We start from the raw sequence: 15,607 nt of genomic DNA on the forward strand, positions 1-15,607 counted from the left end.
TTGTGGTACAAGTTTTCTATCCACATCTTTTCCTGACCATTTATTCTCCTGTGCAAACTTTCTTGAGTTTTTAGCTTACACTCCTGCTTAACAGCTTCCCTGGCATCATTATTCTTCCTTCCCACAGTGCTTCATTCCTCACCCTCCAGATAAAATAGATCAGGGCAGTTAGAGTTAGAACTGCCATCACAAACTCTCTGCATCTCCTTCCTTTTATGAGCCCAGCCATTCTTTTCCACAGCCCCTTCATGTCTCTGGTCTGAATTCTCAAGTCTAACCATTGTAGTATCTCGTTCAAACATCCAGCAGTGTATTGACATTCAAAGAATAGGTGTTGAATGGTCTCTTCATGGGTACCACAGATCATGCATTTATTATCCGGAGCACTACCATGCCTAAACAGTGTATCTTTGGTTAGTAGCCTGTGGTGGTTTGCTAACCAAGCAATGCAACTATGCTTGGGTATGTTCATTCTATTACATATCCATCTCCACCATAGCTGCTTCTCTAAACTTGCCTCTCAATCAGTGGTAACCACTGTGTATTGTATATTTTCCTGCCGGTTTAAGCCAATCCCCTTGTACATACCCTGCTGCCACTTTATGCCTTGTTGAACCATACTTTCTTCATTTGGTGCATATAGTTTTTAAATATCTGCAGAGCCAATTTGGTAACATTGCTTAGTTTTAGTCTAATTTTATTAGTGATGCTAAATATGTTTGCTTAGTGTGTTCGCAGTTAAAGAGAAATTTTCATAGTTTAATATTAATTCTTGTATAGGACTATCTTCATAGCTTGAACAAAATCAGACAACATTCAAGCCGTGCTCTGTTAGTAAATATTAGAAATTTGTTCCTATGGTTTTTACATTAGAAATGTACTGAAAATTCTTACATATTCTTGCATGCTTCTGCAGATTAAAGGAGATACACAAACAACAATGTTCTCTCTCCATTATATGTACTCTACTAGGTAAGTTGAAGCTCTAACTCTCAATTATGGTCAAAGGTTTCATAACTTCTTGCAACAATACATTTTTATCATGCTTTGGTTAATTAGTGTATTATCAGTCTACGAAATTGATAAACGTGTAGATTCTTTCAGAGGTTGCCTTGTAGTTTCTACCTAATATCTTGTTATTTAATAGGCATTTCCACATTATTTTTCCACTAATTTACCACCCAAATTAGTTGCGGGGCTTTCCTAAAAACCATTGCAAGTTGAGTGCATTTGAATTGTGGCGAACGTAATTGTAGGGGTTTACTAAACAGCCGGTACAGCCAATAGTGGGGGTTTTAAACCTTCGCAATTTGCACTTTTAACCCCCGCAAAATGGTAGTTTTTTTGTAGTGCCAAGATTAATTTTAGCCAAGTATAAATCGATAAAAGCAACTGTGCTAGAACCACGGGACTCAAGGGGTGCCTCATACCTTTCCCGGTCAACAGAATTACTTACCCGATTTTTATTTTCGCAGACCAAAAATAAAGAGTCATTTTCTTTTGATTAGGGATTCAAAAGGTGTCTTGGAACACCAAAACTCAATTCCAAGTGGCGACTCTGAATAAATAAATAATCATTTTTCAATACCGTCACTTTAAATGGAAAAACTCTTTAAAAACATCTTAACCGGAGAATTGAAAAAGAGGTGTGACAGTATGTACCGTTAATCTTGAAACAGTTTGTCAATTTCGAGCCCTCCAAGTATGGTAGATCGTAGCCCCCCCCCCCCCCCCCCCCCAAACCTCATTCATTCGTTGCGGGCCCAAATAATTGACATTTACCTGGCTCTTTCCCTTTTATAAAACCTCCTTCATTTCAAGCTCTTCTCACAATTCAACGTGGCTTTTGACCCATGAAATATAGTTAGATATGTGCAAACTCATTTAAACCTTTTATCTAATATATTTTGCTTTCAGATATGTAAAAGTAACATTTTATTGTATTTAAGGAGGAGAAAAGTTATTGAACTCTGTGTCATTTTGTTTGAAGCATAGTTGTCGAATGGTAACTTTGACAATGTACTAATTAGAGGTCTTGGAAAGATATCTTTTTAAAGACTAGATTAGACTAAATAGGTATTTTGGTCTTTATACTGTTAATTCTGTTAAGTAACTAACAGTCCAGTAGTTAGTTAGCTTCAGGAAATTAGTTAGATAGTTAACTCTTACTACTGCTATACAATTATTCTTCAAGATTTCTGTATTTCACAAGCCTTATTAGATGCATTCTTGTTTTAAGAAATCACAAACCATACTTTATATGGTTCAACTTTTGCAGATTGGAGACCCAAAGTTCATGTAATAGGAACTTTGCTTCCTTGATCGACTTGCATCGGGTTATGAACCTCCAGAATCACTAGTAAATTGGCTTGGTAGTCTTGTGAGTTACAAGATCCTCGATTTTAACATATATGTTTTCTACACATTCCTCTTCTACTTCATTTCTCTCTTGAATTGATATTGTGCAGCATCACTATTTCTTTTACTATACAATTAACTTACAAACTCTAAAGAATGATATGATGTTAGAACTTACATAATTATGATCCAAATAACTATTCATAAAGCATAGATTCATAAGATTCTTCCCTTCCCTGATAATGCTCCTCTAATGATAGTCTTATAACTTTGAGAAGTTTTCTTTTCGAAATAAAAACCATTACAACAATGGTCTTACCTGCAGAGAGCTAATAAATTTGAATCCTTATCATACATATCAGTTAATCTGCACCAAGAAGCTAAGTTACAAAGCATCTAAACTTCAACATATGAACAGAAAATTAGTCACATCTTCAATACCATTTCCAGAACAATCCATGAACAAAACTTCATCTCATCACTAGGAGTAGAATAGTCCATGTCTGAGTAAATCCACTCAAATAGATAAGACAAGATCAAATCCTCTGCCTATATGCTTTAAAGTTCTGATGTCATTCCTATTTTTAGCATGTGCTTGGGAGGAATATCAAAAATCTTATTGCTTTGCCTTATGTTCCTCTTTAAAGAGTTGTAAGCATAATTTATTACAACTTTCTTGACTATACCAGATCCCTCTCTTACTATCATGTCGTGCACCCCTACCAAATGAACCATCGCGTTTTGCTGGACTGTCCAGCACTTTAAGTTCTCTTTCTGCTACTGATTCTTCTTCCTCTTGTTCACTATGAATTCCTTGAGCCTCTCCACTAGTAATGCCTCAAATGGCTCTTGTTGCTGATATTGTTATATCCATATGTCACTACCCAATAAAAACATACAAATCAGCTGGTTGCGCTCGATTGAGGATGAATCTTTTTTTTTGTTGGAACTTCGCTAATAGGAAGTGACTTGAAGGACATAAACAGAAGGACAAAATGCACAGCGGGCACATTTGTTAGGTAGTGCTTGAAGATCGGTGGACTGCTATGGACCATATTCTGAATAGAAGATAACAAGTCCTGGTAGGTGATGAGAATTTGTCCTAGCCAACGTTTCTTCCACATTGTTGAGAGAAATACTCCGGTCTAGCTCAAAGTAATATGTCTTTCTATACACGTAATTCCAGACATATATAATCGACATAAGGAACATGGCAAAAACAAGTTGCATATATCCCCCTTGATTGAACTTGTATAGCACGGAGTTGAAGTAGATAAACTCAATCACGCCAATGACCAGACAATAGGTTGTCACACTAAGAATGTAAATTTCCCAGATCAGAACCACGACTAATACAAGGAATAATGACATTAACGTCATCACAAGCACAACTGCTCTTCATGAATTTAAGGACAAAAATATTTATTTAATTTAAACATCAATTTTTTCTTGAGGAAAAATAGTCATAATGCAAGAAAGGTTGTACCATAAGCGTCACCGATCTTTTTGGTAGTCCTGAATCCAAAAGTGATAGCAACGCTGGCCAACATAAGAAGGTAATTGATTTCTCCGATGTACACTTGTCCTCGGTGGTTATTCAATGTATAAGCAATCTTAGCATGAAGAAAGCATCCCCACGGGAGAGAATTGTTGAATTATCGAGAATTTCCCAGAGATCATTGCTTGACTAGTAATTTTGGAGGTTAAAATTGTTGCCACAAATGTTGGTCAATATATGGTATCTGCTTGGTCATACAAGAGCATCACAAGCAGACACGCTCTATATTGTCCAACGTTTGTGGTGGAGTTTAGCCTCCATCATTGTTAGTCAAGCATTTCTCTATAATTCAGCAATCCCTTCAATAGGGATGCTTTTCCCGTGTTAAAATTGTTCATACATCGAACAAGCACAGAGGATAAGTGTACAATCCTGAAATCAATCCCCTTCTTATGTTGGCTTGTGTTGTTGTCACTCTTGGATTCAGGACTACCAGAAAGATCAACGATGTTTATGGTACAACCATTTCTTGCATTCTAACTATTTTTCTTGAAGAAAAAATTTGATATTTAAATTAAATCAATTTTTTGGCCCTTTAATTACAGAAATAACAGTTTGCTTCTGATGACTTTAATGTCACTGTTCCTTGTATTAGCCGTAATTCTGATCCGGGAAAGTCACGTTCTTATTGTGATGGCTTATTATCTAGTCATTGGTGTGACCGAGTTTAATCTACTTTAGCTTCGTGCTGTAAAAGTTCAATCAAGGGGCTTATATGAAACTTGATTTGGCGTGTTCCTTATGTCTGTTATGTAAGTTTGAAATTATGTGTACATAGAACCATTACTTGGAGCTAGACCAGGGTAATTCTCTCAACAATGTGGAAGAAATAGTGGCTAGGAGGAATTCCTATCGCCTACCAGGATTTGCTATCTTATATTCATATTAGGTCGATGGTATTCCACCAATCTTCAAGCACTATCTAACAAATATGCCTGCCTTGCACTCTATCCTTTTGTTTGTGCCCTTCAAGTCACTTTCTATTAGCGAAGTTCCAACACAAAAAAGATTCATCTTCAATCAAGCACAACCCCCTGATTTGTGTGTTTTTTCAATGTGTGGTGACATATGATATGCGTAACAAACAAGAGCCATTTGGAGGATCACTAGTGGAGATGCTCAAGGAGTTCATACGGGAACAAAAAGAGTAAGAATCATTAGCAGAAAGAGAACTTGAAATGCCGGACAGAGCCTATCAACATGTGGTAGTTCATTTGGTAGGGAAACATGAAGTGATTGGAAGCGAGGGGTCTGGTATAGCCAAGAAAGTGAAAATAAATTATACTTACACTTCTTGAAGATGAACATAAGGCAAAGCAACAAGGTTTTATGTATCCCCCACTAGCACATGCTAAAAGTAGGAATGACATATGAACTTTAGAGCATAAAGGAAGAGGATTGGATTGATTGAGACATGGACTGTTCCACTCTTAGTGTTGGTTTTTTATTTCGGAAAAAAAAATCTCAAAGTTATTGAGCTATCATTGGAGGAGCATTATCAGGAAAGGGAAGAATCTTGTGAATTTATCCTTTATGAATAGTTATTGAAAACACAATTCTGAAGCTGTAACTTCATATCTTTCTTTAGATTTTGTAAGTTAATTATATAGTAAAATAAATAGTCATGATGTACAATGTCAACGTGTAAATAGGAGATCTCTCCCATAAACAAAAAGTATATATCATGTAACATATTGTATGAAGATGGAGAAAGATCAATCTTTCACTGTATCAAGAGTTCAGGTTTAGCTCCCCTCAATTGTATGTAATTTTCGGTAATGTAATATCTACCTATGTATGCATTGTCTGCCCGGCCTTGTTCTTCCATTGGCTCCAGAACATGAAGCACAACAATGTTATTCCGAATGGGCAGTTCAAGAAGCATTGGCAGAACTATGTAAGGACATGGTCCAACCAACCTGCTGGAAAAAAGGAGGCGTAATGCTAGGCAGCAGAAGGTTGTGAAGATCTTCCCTAGGCCAACCGCTGGATCCCTTCGACCTATTGTTCGTGGACAAACACTTAAATACAACATGAAAGTCAGTACTGGCAGGGGATTTTCTCTTGAAGAACTGAAGGCAGCTGGTATTCCCAAAAAACTAGCACCAACCGTAGGCATTGTTGTTGATCATCGCCGCAGGATCAGATCCCTGGAAGGTTTCCAAACTAATGTCCAGAGGCTCGAGAGTTACAAGGCTAAGCTAGTTATCCTCCCAAGGCGTTCCAAGAAGGTCAAAGCTGGTGATGGTAGTGCAGAGGAAGTTGCTACTGCCACCCATGTCCAAGGTTCGTACATGCCCATTACTAGGGAGCGACCAGCTGTTGAACTTGTGAAGGTCACAGATGAGATGAAATCATTCAATGCCTATGACAAGCTGCGAAATTGAGCTTACAAATGCCCGACATGTCGGAGTCAGGCAGAAGAGGGCAGCTGAAGCTGAAAAGGAACAGAAGTGAGCAATGTAGAGTGTTCTGTAGTCTGTTAAGCGTTATCAACTTTCTGGTAGACCTTGTGATGAAGATTTACTCATAAAATCATTTTGAGGAACTTTATGTTTTTTTTCAAGGATTTTGTTTTGTTTGTGATTAAAAAAAATGCATCGTCTGTCCAGTATATACAATTGACGTGGGAGTGACAATACCAGTATTCCATTATTATCTGTATACTCTTTTCAAAACCGACAAAGACGAAGCGAATACGAAGAAAACCGAACCAAATGAAAATTGTTACAGTTCGGTTTCAGTTGTCAATATTGACAAACCGAAAAACAGAACTAAACTTTTAAAAAATCGAATCAAACCAATTGATGCCACCCGTATTCTTTAGAATATGATGATCATATATGAAACTTGTGACCATGTTATAAAGAACAGTTTTAAAAGTTGTCAATTTTGCAAATACCCCTTGGACGTAGGACTATTTGGATCGTGCTAAACTTGATCTCCAACGCACAAAAGCATATATACCAGTTATTATTGTTTTTTTTTTTTATTGACAATGTTGATAATGAATTAGGGGATTGGTTCATATATACCAGGTTGACCAGTAATGGAAATGGAAATTGACTAACATCAAGCATTATCCAAACAAGTGAATAATTCATGGGATGTAGTTACAAATACTGTACAATCTCTATTGCATAACTATTTGTATTAGAATTTAAATTTTAGACAATAAGGCTAATTATAAGGTTATTAGAAGCGATTGTTCATAATAAGTGAATTTTGTAATCTGAAATTAGAAAGTAATCATCTACGGCACACTTATCTCATAAAAAATATGACTCTTTTCGTAAGTAGAGATATAAGTTAAATCAGTTGGATTACAACATTATTACTTTGGCAGTAGAGTTGGACAATTCATTCTTTCCTCATCTAAATTTTATCTCTTTGTAACAACATTGATTTATTTTGATGGTTAGTACTTTTTTTCCTTTTTCTTTTAAGTTCTACTCTATTTGGAAATGTAGCGCCTTTAGCCGTCAGAGATTTATTTTCTCGTTCAAGGAGGATAAACATATATGCGCCAAACAGTATGTGTTTGTAAGTAGCTCACTATGGTTCAACCATTTTATATGTCCACAATTTTCAATTCTTCATCGTCCAACACCTTCCACACGGTTAAATTCATAAGCAATTGTTTTTAAGCCATAAAATTACAAAATTGCTAATGCTATAAAATTTCTTCACAAGTGTAACTTCGACACTACAATAGAGTTTCACACGTAAAATTTGAAACTCCATCACGTTAACTACTTTTTTAAAAAATAGCATCAGAAAGTGACCAACAAACACTATTTTTACTCCCCCAACTCCTAAAAGGGGAAAAACAAGAAAGGAGGAGAAAGCCAATAATATACATTAATTCACGTTTTGGTGGTCTTTCAAAATTATAAATCAATTCAAATTAATTAATCTCCACATCCACCACAACCGCCACAACCACCGCCACCGTCACCATCATCATCGCCACGGCCACCGCCATCGCAGCAACAATTTTGGTAAGTACCAACATCTGTAGTAGTGCTGGTTCCAGTTGCTGCTCCACAACCGCCACCACCCTTGTCCCTATCACCGCTACTAACCACTGTCGCTTCCGCAGCACCACCAATGATGGAAGCTCCTCTGGCGCCTGCCAAAACAACCATATTCCCGTCTCGTAATCAGCAGGCCCCATTAGCTGTTTCCACGTCACGTCTTTTATCCTTATCCAGCTGGCATCCGCGACATATCGCGCAAAAAATGACCAAAATGGGCATCACAAAAACGGAGAATATGATCGCAACTATAATGACCGCCTCCATAGTAAATACTAGTTTGAAAGGCTCGTTGGAATTGATCCACTATGGAATTAACATTGTACGCAACATAAGCACCTGAAGTACTAAATGGAATAGGTATGCTTTACAACTACTACTTTTAGAAGTTATTTATAGTAAGCCACCGACCGATTATGATTGATCATTCTTTTTTTATTCTGAGGTGCAACATGAAGAAGTTCATTAGTTCATAGTCCATAGGATTAGTATTTTTTTAGAGAAAAGACATGTTTTAATTCCTGAACTTAGCACGAAATCTCACTTTAGCAACTAAACTTAACTTCTATTTATTTACCCCCCTTAACAACTTACGTTTAAATTATTTTTCACCCTAAAAAAATAATATCACTCTCACAATGGAAGGTGTATTACACTTGCGCCACGTCAATGCCACATCTTTGCCACGTCGTTGCGACATCATTGCCATGTCAAAATTACTAACACTTCATTTTTTTGTTTTTCTTTTATTATTTTTTCTCTTTCTCTTTCTTCTTCTTTCTCCTCATCCTCACCCTACTTTTAACAACCACTACGCTGCTGCTACCGCTGCCGCCGCCACCTCCGCCGCCACCACCGCAAGAAAAATCATTATTATTATCAATCCAAAAAAACATCACCACCACCATATTTAACCCACATCCACAACCACCACCATCATCTCTCCCAACAAATTTCATCCAACTCCTTCTCAAATTAGTCCTACTTATACTTCAATTCGTCCAAATCGGTTGTTTTGGTTGTTATTGTTGGCCATTATTAGCATTATTATTAGCAAACCCATTTCTTCCATAACCATTATTCCATAACTTTATTTTTGAAAGAAAATAAAAATCAAAATCAAGAACCACTATCTTTAACCCACATCCACAACCACCACCATCATCTCCCCTAACAAATTTCATCCAACTCCTTCTCAAATTAGTCCCACTTACACTTAAATTCGTCCAAATTGGTTGTTTTGGTTGTTATTGTTGGCCATTATTAGTATTATTATTAGCAAACCCATTTCTTCCATAACTTTATTTTTGAAAGAAAATCAAAATCAAAATCAAGAAACCAAAAAATGGTGAAAATGAAAAGAAAAGAATGATGAGAATATAGAGAGAAAGAGGGATTTGTGTAACACCCCGCATTTTGGGATTGAGTTTAAGCTCATATCATTAGAGTTCTAGTGGAAACATGGAAGGTTTGAACGTTTTGCGAAAATGGTTGATAGGCCTAGTTCGGGCAGCAATAACTCCTTGATCGGTTTGGAATTTTAGAAGGTACTATCAATGAAGTTGTAGTACGTAGAAATACCTTTCTAACGATATAAGGACCAAGCTAATCAGAGATCGGAGCAAGGAGATATGATCGTCTCAATATGGCTAATAGTAAGGCACTTGAAATCCTATAGAATCGGCTAAGTTTTTGATACGTCTGCCTTCCAGTCAAATTTCATGAAAATCCGTTGAGAATTTGAGAAAACTTCCTTGATGAAAGTTGTATCCCTTTGAAATAGATTTCCAACGGTATCTTACGGGGGTCAAAAGGACATTTGTGCAAAGAGTTATGCCAATTTTAGTGAAGCATGTTCGCTGGAAATTTCTGCCAGCGTAACGGTGACGTTACGGACCGTAACACATGTTACGGGCCGTAACAGTGGACCGTAACGTCCCGAAAATTTCCAGAACCTCACTGGAAATTTTCACCAAGGTACGGTACCAAGTTACGGTCCGTACCTCGTGTTACGGGACCGTAACAGTGACCGTATCTTGGTCCGTATGTACGTTTCGGGTCACCTGACTTCGGGAGGCCATAACCCTATCATAACTTGGGAATTTGGGAAAACTCAAAGAACAAAAGTTGTAGATAATTGAAATACCTTTCCAACCATAGGTTGCGGGTTCACAGGCGACATCGGGATAGGGAGATATGGACGTTTTAAGACAGATAGGTCCCAACCCGTTTTCAAGTTGGGTCAACCCATTTTCCCCTTGGTATATAAGGAAAATATTAACCCTAGCAGCCCATGTTTTTCTCCAAATTCAGATTTTAGAGAGAGGAAGTGAGAGAGAAGGGAAACTAGAGAGAGAAAGTAGAGAATCAACCAAGTTTAAGGCCCCGAATCCCAAAGCTCGTGAAGGATAAATTGTAGTACAAGTTGTTGTCGTCATTTTGAGCTAATGATCGGACTTGGGGGTGTTGATTTCGTGATTACTACTCTTGAAAGGTAATGTTTCTACTCCCTAATCATTTATGGTTGTGAATTGATGAATTCTTGGGAGAATAATAATTGGGTTTGATGAAGAGAATTATATGAACTATGTTAGAGTTGTTGGATTGTTGACTTGGGATTGTTGTATTCATATGGTTGATGAAGAATGATGTTAATTACATCTAATTGATATTTTAGAATTAGCTAGAAGTAATAGAATGGGGATTGGGTGAAGAAAACACCATTAATGAGGGTTATAGAGCTTCATGCCCACTAAGTGTTTGATAAAATGCTTAGATGAACAAAACATGGATATTGTTGCTAATATAGAATCCCTATGACTTGTATTGCTATAGATTGAAGTTGAAGGGATTGAAAGACATTGTGATACGCTCAAAAGCGGGAGGTTAAGGTATGTAGAACTTCCATCTACATGTGGGAATCTCTACGTTCTTCCCCATGATCCGTTTCGTAAAATCTATGAAGTTTAAATCCTAGGGCATTAAATCCAACATATTGGTAGCCCGTAATCATGTATGTATGTATACGAATTTCGTATCTATGTTCGTTGTTGTATTCCTAATCTTCCGTTATTGATATTAGGAATCCTAGCTTAATCCATGAATCATGAATTCTTCCTCATGTGTTCTCATTATGTTCATATGAAACTGCATGAGTTTATTTTGCAAGTTATAAGCATGTTTTCAAGTCAATTATATATATGATTTCGAAATATTCTTATTACTCATGAATCAAGAACATGTTTGCAAGACTATGACAAGTTATTTCATGAAACCGTGTTTACAAGATTATTTCATGAAACCGTGTTTACAAGATTATTTCATGAAACCGTGTTTACAAGATTATTTCATGAAACCATGTTTACAAGATTATTTCATGAAACCATGTTTACAAGTTATTTCGTGAAATCATGATTACAAGACAAGTACAAGTTAATTCACGAAACCATGTTACAAGTTATTTCGTGGAATCATGATTACAAGTTAATTCACGAAAATCATGGGCTTCTTAGCCAATTATATTATGTTCATGTTTTTGGGAGTTGCACGAATTACCGAGAAGGCTCAGATAGCCTGAAACTATGTAGCCACCATAGGACAAGGATCGCTCCGCCCAGTTAGGACGATACCTTAATTTTACACTGAATGGATCCATCAGGTACCTTACTACCTCAGGCAAGGTATGAGGGCTCTGCTGGTCCGGCGAGGTACCAGACTCCACGTACCCACGTGGTAAATTACTACCTTATACCCTGGCAAGGTATAGGGGCTCTGCTGGTCCGGCGAGGTACCAGACTCCACGTACCCACGTGGTGATATGATATGATATGATATGTCGGTTTATGAAATGCTCTCCCTACTTATTATGTTTTACTCATGTTATGTATACGTATATGTACTCATGCTCATGCTCATGTTCATGTCCAAGTTTTCAGTTTCAGTTCTTATCATGTTATTCCGTGTCCCCTGTTGTTTCTTCCGGTTGCTTTACATACCAGTACATTCAATGTGCTGACGTCCCCTTTTATTGCCCGGGGGCCTGTATTTCACGATGCAGGTACGGAGTTACAGGACGACGCTTCTGATCATTAGGATTTACTCGTACCAGCTTATCGGTGAGCCCCATCTCATTCGGGGTTTAAACATTGTATTTCTCTGTTTAGTTTTGCATGTAAAGGTATACTGGGGGCCTTGTCCCAGTAATTATGTTTTCCAGTCAGACTCATGATAGAGGTTTCATAGACTAGACCAGTCAGTTATGTTATGTCAGACATTTGGAGTCGTATAGCCATTTTGGCTCACTCATGTTTTAAACAAGTACTTTATTAAGTATTATGAATTATTACGTTTTACAAAGGCTCATCATGCATTCACGTTATATTCCGCTTATGTTATGCATCATGATGATTTAGCAAGTCATGTGGTTCGCTCGGTCACATGTAGTCAGGCACCGAGTGTCGTGTTACGTCCAGGCCATAGTTCGGGGCGTGACAATTTGTGACGAAGAAGAAGAAGCAGCAGCTGGGGGGGGGCTGTGGCGGGGGGGGGGGGTGGCGGGGATGTGGAGTGAGAAGAAGATGGTGGGTGGGGTTGTGGAGTGGGAGGGGGATTGTGAAAAAGATGATTTTTATTTTGGATTTGTGACGAAGAAGAAAAAGCAACAGCTGGGGGGGGGGGGGGGGGGGGGGGGCTGTAGAGTGAAGAAGAAGAAGCAACTGGGGGGGGGGGCTGTGGCGGGGCTGTGGAGTGGGAAGAAGATGGTGGGAGGGGGATTGTGAAGAAGATGATTTTTATTTTTATTTTATTTTTAATTGTATAATGTTTATTTTATTTTTTAATTATATAACCTTTATTTTATTTTTTAATTTATATATATATATATATATATATATATATATATATATATATATATATGAGCGGGTCCACTTTTTTTGTTTTTCACTCTCTGAATTTTTTTATTTTTTTTGCCACGTTAGCATTTGGGGTGGAAAATAATTGAAACGTAAGTTGTTAAGGGGGGTAAATAAATAGAAGTTAAGTTTAGTTGCTACGGTGAGTTTTCGTGCCAAGTTCAGGGGTTAAAACATGTCTTTTCTCTATTTTTTATGCACACAAGTTGTAATTTTTTGGCTCTTGATAATCTTTCAATCAAATCACCAGCGCTTACTTGGAACTTTTCATTTCATTTTTAGCTCCTTTCAACTCCAATTCTTTCGCCTTAGTACTTCATCCCACTTTTATTGATGTCCTTTTATTTTTATTGGCTTGACCAATTAAGGAGTATCATGACTTGTTCTACTGAGTCTGAGCTCATATTTGGCCTGGTAGATGCTTGACATAAGATCATTTTATTAATCTATAATTTAAGTACCTTTCTTTCCAATTCGATTGGCGAGTCCGCCAAACAAGATGATGCAACCTTACTTCTGTGTCATACAATAGATCCTGACAAAGAAGTCCTAATCATCTCGACTAAGGGTGTGTTCGAAAATCTAGTAACGGCACAATATACTAAGTGCAAAAACGTGATTGTTTCTCATATCCTAATTTAGGGCGGTAAAATTAGTATATGAAAATATGATCTGTTCAACCCGCATATTTATTGACACAACCTATTTTGAGTTGTTCAATTAAGCCCATCTAAAAATTGGCTGACATATAACGGGTCATTTACAAGATTGTCCTTCGGTCATTTGCACGATTGTCCTTCAAAGGCATTGGTTGTTACGCCTCGAACCTGGGCCTAGACATAACATTGCACCTGGTGCCTGACTGCATGTGACTGAGCGAATCAACTGGCTAGCTGAATCAACATGTGCTACCTAAACATAATTGATAACATAAAACTAAAACATGCTGATTAACTGGAAGTCTGACTGAAATATCATAATGTGGAAATAAGTAGACAATCTGAAAATATCTGAAAGTAGCCAACATGGCTAAACCAAAACAACTGAACAACTGAGTATAGCTACCAACAAGGCTAACATAACAAACATCTTACTGTCTGGACTGTGTCTATGAAGCCTCTAAGAATACTGAATAATAGAGCTGTCTAAAAATTGATATAACTGGATAGCTGACAACGCCTCGAAGGAATTTGGGGCTCACCAATAGCTGATACGTGCACTCCTAAATAGCCGAGTCGTCAACCTGTATATCGCTGCCTGCATCGCGAGATACAGGTCCCCAAGCAATAAAAAGGGACATCAGTACATTTGAATTGTGCTGGTATGTAAAGCAACTGAAGCAATAAAGTACTGGAACTGAAACTGATAACTAATAATTGTAAACTGTGATAGCAAAGGAAGTAGAGATATGAATACTCCCTACTCTGTATCTAAATCATCTGTTTTATCTGTGTTTGTATATGTGGGGCCTCGGCCTAGTAGTGCGTCAGTCAATGGACTCGGCCTAATAATAATGCACGTTATAGCCTCGGCCTAGTAGTGCGTCAGTCAATGGCCTCGGCCAAGTATACGTATACATAAGACTGTGCTCTTGGGCAAAATCACATATGTTCAATTATGGTTAATTAATACAGACTGAGACCATAACAACAATGAACAATACTGAGTTGAAATAGACATGTTGGACTGAACTGAAAACATTGATTGTTTCTGAGCATATTGAATTTCTAGACTGAGACTCATGTGGTAACAATACATAAGTCTATAAAGATCACGTGTTGAGTTAATGATATTCAAATTGACAACCATGAACGAATTCTGTAACTGCAACCCTAGAAGATAACAGTTCTAAAACATATCATGAAACTAGGGCTAAACTTTATTCTGAGTCAAATTTCTGACAAGTATGAAGAATGAGGCGTAGGGAGAATCATGAACATTCCCTAACGTAGATAGTTAGACTCACATACCTTAATTCCATCCTTTGAGCGTAATACAACGTTCGTCAACCCTTTCAACTTTAATCTATATCAATACAAGTCAAAGGGATTCTATATTAGTAATAATATCCATGCTTTGGTCATCTAAGCATTTTATCAAACACTTGGTGTGCATAAAGCTCCACAATCTCAATTAATGGTGTTTTTTCACCTAATTCCCATTCTATTACTTCTAGGTGATTCTACAATCTCAATTTGATGAAAGTAACATCATTCTTCATCACCCATCTGACTACAACAATCCTAAGTTAATAATCCAAAACCCTATCATAGTTCATATGATACTCTCTATCAAACCCATTTACGATTCCCCCAAGAACTCATCAGTTCACAACTATAAGTGATTAGAGAGTAGAAGTATTACCTTTTTGAAGTTCAATCCTCTTGAATTCGGATTCTAGGGTTCTTTTGTCCAAGACGAAGATTCAATTGATAATCTATGGAATAGATTGAGATTCTAGTGTTAATCTTTGTTAGATTGATGTAATAATAAATGGGGTTTGAGTAGAAACTCACCTTGGATGATTTGTGGAAGCCCTGGAGTGTTTTCTCTCTCTAAAAAGACGGTTTATAATGAAGTGGGAAAAGTTTTTCGGAGTTGGGTACATATAAAATTCGAAAAAGACGTTTCAGGCATAATTTGGCCTGGTGCGTCTCCCCGAGCGTCGCCTAGGGCGGCACTAGGCCTATATTACAGGACCTGCTGAAAATTACATTTTTATGCGATTTTGGCTTGGCGCGGCG

The 15,607-nt window shown here is 37.4% G+C and overlaps 1 pseudogene; it reads left to right on the forward strand.

Moving 5' to 3' along the window:
* LOC132616893 (large ribosomal subunit protein eL13y-like) overlaps positions 1-6,488 on the forward strand; it is a 37,735-nt pseudogene extending 31,247 nt beyond the window's left edge.
* The last annotated feature ends 9,119 nt before the right edge of the window (positions 6,489-15,607 follow it).

The sequence above is a fragment of the Lycium barbarum genome, chromosome 11 (assembly GCF_019175385.1).
Source record: "Lycium barbarum isolate Lr01 chromosome 11, ASM1917538v2, whole genome shotgun sequence".
NCBI classification, from domain to species: domain Eukaryota; kingdom Viridiplantae; phylum Streptophyta; class Magnoliopsida; order Solanales; family Solanaceae; genus Lycium; species Lycium barbarum.